Raw genomic sequence first — 6,655 nt, forward strand, 5'->3', positions numbered from 1 at the left:
GGGTTAATACTGGGACGTGTAAAAGTGCTTTTTAAAAGCCTACTTGCAAAAATAAAATGAGTTTCATAAGTTATGAGATTTAACGCCATGCCACTGTTGTTATTCTTGTTTTAGAGCCAGTTAGGCCAAGTGCGTGTAAAGCTATACTTATGTCGGCAATTACCGGAGCGCGTCGAGTAGCAAGGGGTCTTCCACGTAAGACGGGGCTTTGGTTTTGGTAATGCCATGGAACGGTGGGGTTTTAAGGTGGATTCACTTCCGTAAATAGGACGTATATTTAAAGCAGCATCCGTAATAATGTCTCCAATTTATTTTGGTCTGCTTAATTTTAACAAGAAACAGGTTTATTTCCTATGCAATCAGAAGAATAAGGCATAAAATAAGAATGGCGCATACTTCAAAATAATGATCGCACATGTCAGTTTCGCTTTCCTTCTTCTACATATTTCTTGACTGAGATAAAATAACTAATTTAGTTTTTATTCCGATTAATGTGTTCTTTATTACTAACCTCAGAAGCTATTCCTATGAAGTGGTCTATATTCTTAATTATTGTCCAAACATAATAAAAGTATGTAGGTTAATAAAAGTCACAAAAGCCGTGTGCTTAAAGTGGATGATATTATATCGGTCACGGATGTTTTTATGGTCCATAACGCAGTGCCGTATACAGAATACAGGACGTGCGTCGACTGCGGACCTAATCTTGAAATTATGTCATAGTTCAAATAGGTTATGGCGGATTACACAAAAACCCATCACCCACTCCAAACAAAGGGGTCGTGCAAACCTTTCCGTGACATTTTATAGGCTATGAAAGTTCATCATCGTAATCTATAAAAATATACCCATAGTCTTTTCCTCTTTAACATTGTGTACTGTCCGGAGCTTGCTTATTTTAATTAATATTAATTTTATTTAATTGGGAGCTGAAAGGTACATCAAGGCGATAGCAAATCGGTGAAAAACTTTATATCTGTCTATTCATAACTAAAGCTAAGTCTTTCCAGTTATTTCGTTCAACTTTTACAAAGCTATTCCGCAGACGTATTGCCAATTCGACAAACTCATGACTACCTACGCCAATAATCATTTGCCCGTCCGTTCCTGAACACCTGCATTACATATTTCAGTTCAAAACACCGGTAAATTCCGGAATCGCGGCGTATTCCGACCGGCGATACCGGTAATGCCGGTTATCGGTGCACTTTGATGCGACGCCGAAAACGATACTTTTCCGGGAAGCCTTTGTACGGAAATTCGGGGCTATTTTAAAATACGGTCGTGTCCCGCAGGTTTATGGCGAAAATATGATCCGATTATCGAACAGTAAAACGAATATGATTCGATTTTAGGACGGTGGAACGAATTCTTTGAATTTATTACCCACTTGGCTACGGAAAATAGTATGTGTAAGTAACTACATTATCAGTGAAACTGAGAACCCTTTTAATAGACTATGTTCTATGCTATCTATTCGCAACTTGCTAAATATTAAACTAAATATTTTTTGAGTGCAGTAGTTTTTTTTATTTTTGTCGTCTCTCTACCCACACACGTGAATAAAGCTTCAAGGTTGTCAACTAGTAAAGTAAGTACATCTTTGAGATCTTTACGTCTCGTATCAACATCAGTAACGAGACGAGGCAGCGGAATATTATAACAGCTTCAAGAAAATTCCAAAGAGTTTTCCCTTTAAATTTTCCTCTTGAATATAACGTTTAAAATTCTTCTTAGCACGTTCCAAGGCTCTATTCCGCAATAATATTTTGATGTACTCGACTCAATCCCTCTTTTTCATTCAGCCTAAGCAGTGTTTCCACTAGAACGATTTCCTTTCCCCACACGGCAATTCAGATTTCCCCTTCTACGGACTTTTTTCCCCTCAAAAATTATTTTGCTGTAGTTTTGACACCACACGCCACACCTAAAATTTATAGTTTATTTATCGTTCTTCTTCTATAGTCTATTGTATTAATATTATTATTTACACAAAATTCGTCAACAAAATCATCGACAGTCGACTTTGCAGATTACTACTATTATTTTGATATAGCTGCACATCACTAGCTATCAATTTCCTTACTGTTGGTACTACTTGTTCTATGGTGGTTGGTACGGTGATCCATTCAAATAAATAATCACAGCTAGAAATATTTATTGCGACGGTTGTTTAATGTGAAAAGAAATGGATCGGTGGCTAATAAATACTGCTGCTAAAAAATCGGTAAGTTTGTGCTTCCATTTTTATATTAATCAGTATATAATTTAGTGCACAATGAAAATCTAGGTTAGAATGTTATGAAAAATATCTAGGTTATGTTATGAAAAAACTGTTTTTTTATGTCCAAGCTGATTGGTAGGCAAAGATTTGTACTACCATTCACCCCACAGGAGCCTTATTCTCGGATTTTCGATATTAAAAAACATGGCGGATATCGAATGAAACTCCATACAAAAAAAACTGTTTTCATGCGATATATATCGCAATTTAAGAAATATCACGGGCCGAGAATTAGGCTCCAGGTGAGTTAAAAATTTTTTTAATTAAAAAAGTTTAATTCCTTCGATCATTGTTAAGATAAGATTGAAGTGCTAAGAATGTTGCCAACTGGTTTTTTGATTTGAGTCGGGGAAAAATTTTAAATAAATTTTTGCCTGACATTGCTACAGGAATTTAAATTTGAGTGAATGGCGATTGCTAAACCTATCAATAATTTTTCAGAATGAAGAAAAGATTCCTCTGAGCTCATCCGAAAGACCCGGCACTAGTACATGCTCTTATGAACTTCAACCCGGAACGAGTTTTCAGTCCATTAGTTATGTCGAGGATCAGAAAGAACAATTAGATCCTCAAACTTCGTCAGTAATGGAAATCGAAAATGAAAAATCGGTAATTGTCATGTTACTTAATATAATCAAGTTACTTTTGCTTGGGTTATTATATACTTAAATTATAGGATCGCCTCGCCGGACAATCGCCGAGATTTTTAAAATATTCATATTTTTCCATATTCTGTAATAAATCACCTTTATAAATGAGTTTTCTAAAATTTGCTCATTACCTTCTTGTATTTTGTAGGTTGATAACTGTACTGAAGACGAAGAAGAGGGATACAATACTGAAAATGAAAAAAAGCAGTTCAAGCAGATTGGTAGTTCAAAATCTATGGCAAAAGGTAGGAAAAAGATATTTAAGAAGAAGTTTCAGCATGATTGGCTTAAGCAACCTGAGTTCAAAGCATGGTTATTAAATGGGAATAAGGATGATAATGCAATTTGTAAGGTGTGCAATGTGGTTATGAAGGCGGGAAAATCAGAGCTTAAAAAGCATGGTGATGGAAAAGCTCATAAAAAAAATATGGAGGCGTGGCTACAGAGTAATATTAATCAACCTAGTATTACAACATTCGTTACAGAAAATACAAAGCTGAAAAATACCGAAGCTGCCATTTGTTCTTATATCGTCGAAAACAATCTTCCTATTTCATCAATTGAACCTTTAATTGAATTGATTAAATCTTTACCAGAGAAGGCAATCACATCGCAAATCTCTTTAGCGAAACAAAAAGCCACTAATGTCATTAGGAATGGATTGCGCCCATTTTTTAATAATAAACTTATTAATGAACTGAACAATCATTTGTTTTCCGTTTATATTGACGAAACAACTGATGTAAGCGTCACAAAGCAACTAGCGATACTAGTCAGCTACTGCCATAATTTTATAACAAAAGTAGATGTGATCGACGTAGTAGATTGCCCTGACGGGACCGCTGTGGGTTTGTACACACAAATGATTAACACGCTAAAAGAAAATAATGTACCTCTGCAAAACTGGATAGGCTTTTGTTCTGATACAACTGCAGTCATGATGGGACAGCATAACTCTGTGTCTCAACTAATCAAACTAAATTATCCTCAAGTATTCGTGTCAAAATGCTCTTGCCATATGATACATCTGGTGGCAAGTAAGGCATGCACTAAGTTAAGCAACTCTTTAGAAGATTTGTGCCGCAATGTATACAATCATTTTGGGAGGAGTCCTAAAAATTCTGCTGCTTTCAAAGAATTTCAAAGCTTCCATGAAGTCAAACCTCACAAGATTTTGAGAGCTTGTCAAACCAGGTGGTTGTCACTTCAAGCATGCGTGCGAAGAATTTTAGAACAGTGGGAGCCATTGAAGAGTTACTGGAGAATATTAAACTACGAAGATCCAACACATGCAAACTGTCACACTCTCCAAACCTTGGAGAACCCTTTGATAAAGAGCCAAATGCATTTTGTAGACTACGCTCTTGGAATTTTTAATGATTTTAATTGCATGTTTCAAGCTGATTATCCTAAGTTCTCAGAATTGAAGACTCAAACTGAGGAGTTAATCAAAACATTGGCATTAAATTTCATGAACAGAAATTATGTTAAGCAAATCCCTGCTAACCAAATCAATCCTCATCAGACAGAAGAACATCTTGAATTAAAACATATTTATTTAGGTGTAGATGCGATCTGTTTATTAACAGAGATCGAAAAGAAAGAAGAGAGTGAAATTCAGAAAATTTTTCAGTCAGCAAAATTGTTTTATATTGAAGCGATCGTACAAATCAAGAAACGATTTGTATTTGAAGATGTGCACAATGATTCGTCTTTTTTAAACCCGAAAAATGCCATTGATTTGCACCCTACATCATTGTACAAAATCGCGAAAAAATACATTCCATCGCACATTGCTGTAGATTTAACAGAGCTGGACAAGGAATGGAGAAATCAAAGTCTCCTGTCCGATATGGATTGTAATGATTCCATAGATACGGTAAGCTATTGGAAAAAAATTTTTGAAAAAAAAAATGTTGACAGCAGATGTAAATTCGTTCAACTGCCAATTTTAGTGAACTATTTCATGTCGTTGCCTTTTTCGAATGCTGCTGTTGAACGATTATTTAGTGATCTAAAAAATATCAAAACAGATAAACGCAATAGGCTCGATAATGAAACGGTTGCATCAATCCTCTGTGTAAAATCTGGCTTGAAAAGAACGGGAACAACTTCTGTACAACTAATGAAAAATCAGTTAGAAATACCACACCTCAAGTTTGTACAGTCTAATGCAAGTGCAAGCGAATCTAAAAAAATTAGACTTAGCATGAATAAAATATAACTAAACGATTTGTGTTTTATTTACAGACTGACCAGAAATATAATAAAAACTTGGAGTTGTGTACTCATTTTTTATTCCAAATTAGTTTACGCTGTCAGCGCATACATTTTTGCACAGAATAATATTTTAGGCCTCAAACAGAATTGAAATAAGGGTAAGTATACGCCACCTGCTCGTGTTGTCGCTTGTCGCAGTTCCTTTCATACGGTAACACACTAGTCCACGGTAGAGTCCATAAATAATAAAAGATTTCGTGTATGAAAAATCCGCTAGATGGCAATACGCAGGCGTGACTTGTGAGGTCCGTCCGAGTGCTGCATGATTGGATATTTTTGGCATAGCATTGATAGATACTGTCAAAATTCACCAATCGTAGCAGCTAGAGCCATCATTTATCATACGCGAAAACCCTCATTACTTCCGAAAGGATTTATCTACGATTTCCCGCAATTTCCCCTTTTATAGTCTTTCCCCTTTTCTTTCCCCTCTTGACCCTAATTTCCCCTCAAAAGGGGAATTTCCCCTCAATGTGGAAACACTGAGCCTAAGGTGTTGGCATGAGAAAGGGAGATGAATATAGTCAATTTGTGTGAATAATTTTGAGTAGACCCTCAAGCTTCTAGTCACTCATGTGCTGCGACGTCAACGCCGGTAACATTGTTGCGCGAGCGACTTGACTTGCTAACGTTTTGCATAAAATAAGAACACTCAATTTCATCAGCTTTGCATGAACATCAACGTCATATGCTCGGTACATACTCGTACATTACTAACAAGGTTAGGTATTTGCACAAGGTGGAAGAAAAATGCTAATTAAGTTTAAAAATTCAGCGGTGAAACAGTTTATTGCAACTATGCAGTTTATTCTTACCAGCGGAGAAGCATATTGCATTAGCATACGTTTTAATCTAGAACCTCTTCAAGACTTACTGGTGGAAGTCATTTACTGCCTAAAGGACGAAGCACACTTACCAACTTTAACGTATCAACTCGAGGCCGTCAATATTCTTTGTATGAAACTCCGTACTGCAACGCATACTTATCCGCACCGTAACGTAAACGTCTCGCCTCGCGGTTGACAGCGCGGCGAAAGGCGATACGGTGTTGTTCCCTTTCCGGGTTGATAAGTGTGTTATGACCTTAATTATGTAAAACTTTATATTTAGGAATTGTTAAAAAAGTAGACAAAGTAAAACTAATTGCAGATTAAAATCGGTAAAATCTAGACGCTTTGAATAGAACAGTTTTAAGAAATCCCTGAACAGACACAACTGCCCACAGTTATGGCACAGTTGAACTGCTAATTACGATGCAGGTATTGTGCTCTAGAAGACTATTGTGTTAATATCCCAGACTAACAATGAGTTCCAGTGCAATCAACGTGAACCCTGGAAACACCAACAATAGATTGTATGTATGTTTTATGTCTTCAACACAAAGACGAGTTAATCGAATTCGTTTATTGTGTCTGGGAGAGATAGTGTCTTCATGTATTCA

General features: G+C 36.3%; 1 long non-coding RNA gene across 2 annotated transcripts; it reads left to right on the forward strand.

Moving 5' to 3' along the window:
- Window positions 1-1,815: 1,815 nt before the first annotated feature.
- LOC135072314 (uncharacterized) lies at window positions 1,816-5,700 on the forward strand. 2 transcript variants are annotated; one of them, XR_010257406.1, is made up of 4 exons: window positions 1,816-2,227; window positions 2,726-2,893; window positions 3,083-3,179; window positions 3,420-5,700. It is a non-coding gene; the product is annotated as an uncharacterized LOC135072314 (long non-coding RNA). The 2 variants fall into 2 exon arrangements; XR_010257405.1 differs by having other exon boundaries at window positions 3,083-5,700.
- The last annotated feature ends 955 nt before the right edge of the window (window positions 5,701-6,655 follow it).

The sequence above is a fragment of the Ostrinia nubilalis genome, chromosome 5, assembly GCF_963855985.1.
Source record: "Ostrinia nubilalis chromosome 5, ilOstNubi1.1, whole genome shotgun sequence".
Taxonomy (NCBI): domain Eukaryota; kingdom Metazoa; phylum Arthropoda; class Insecta; order Lepidoptera; family Crambidae; genus Ostrinia; species Ostrinia nubilalis.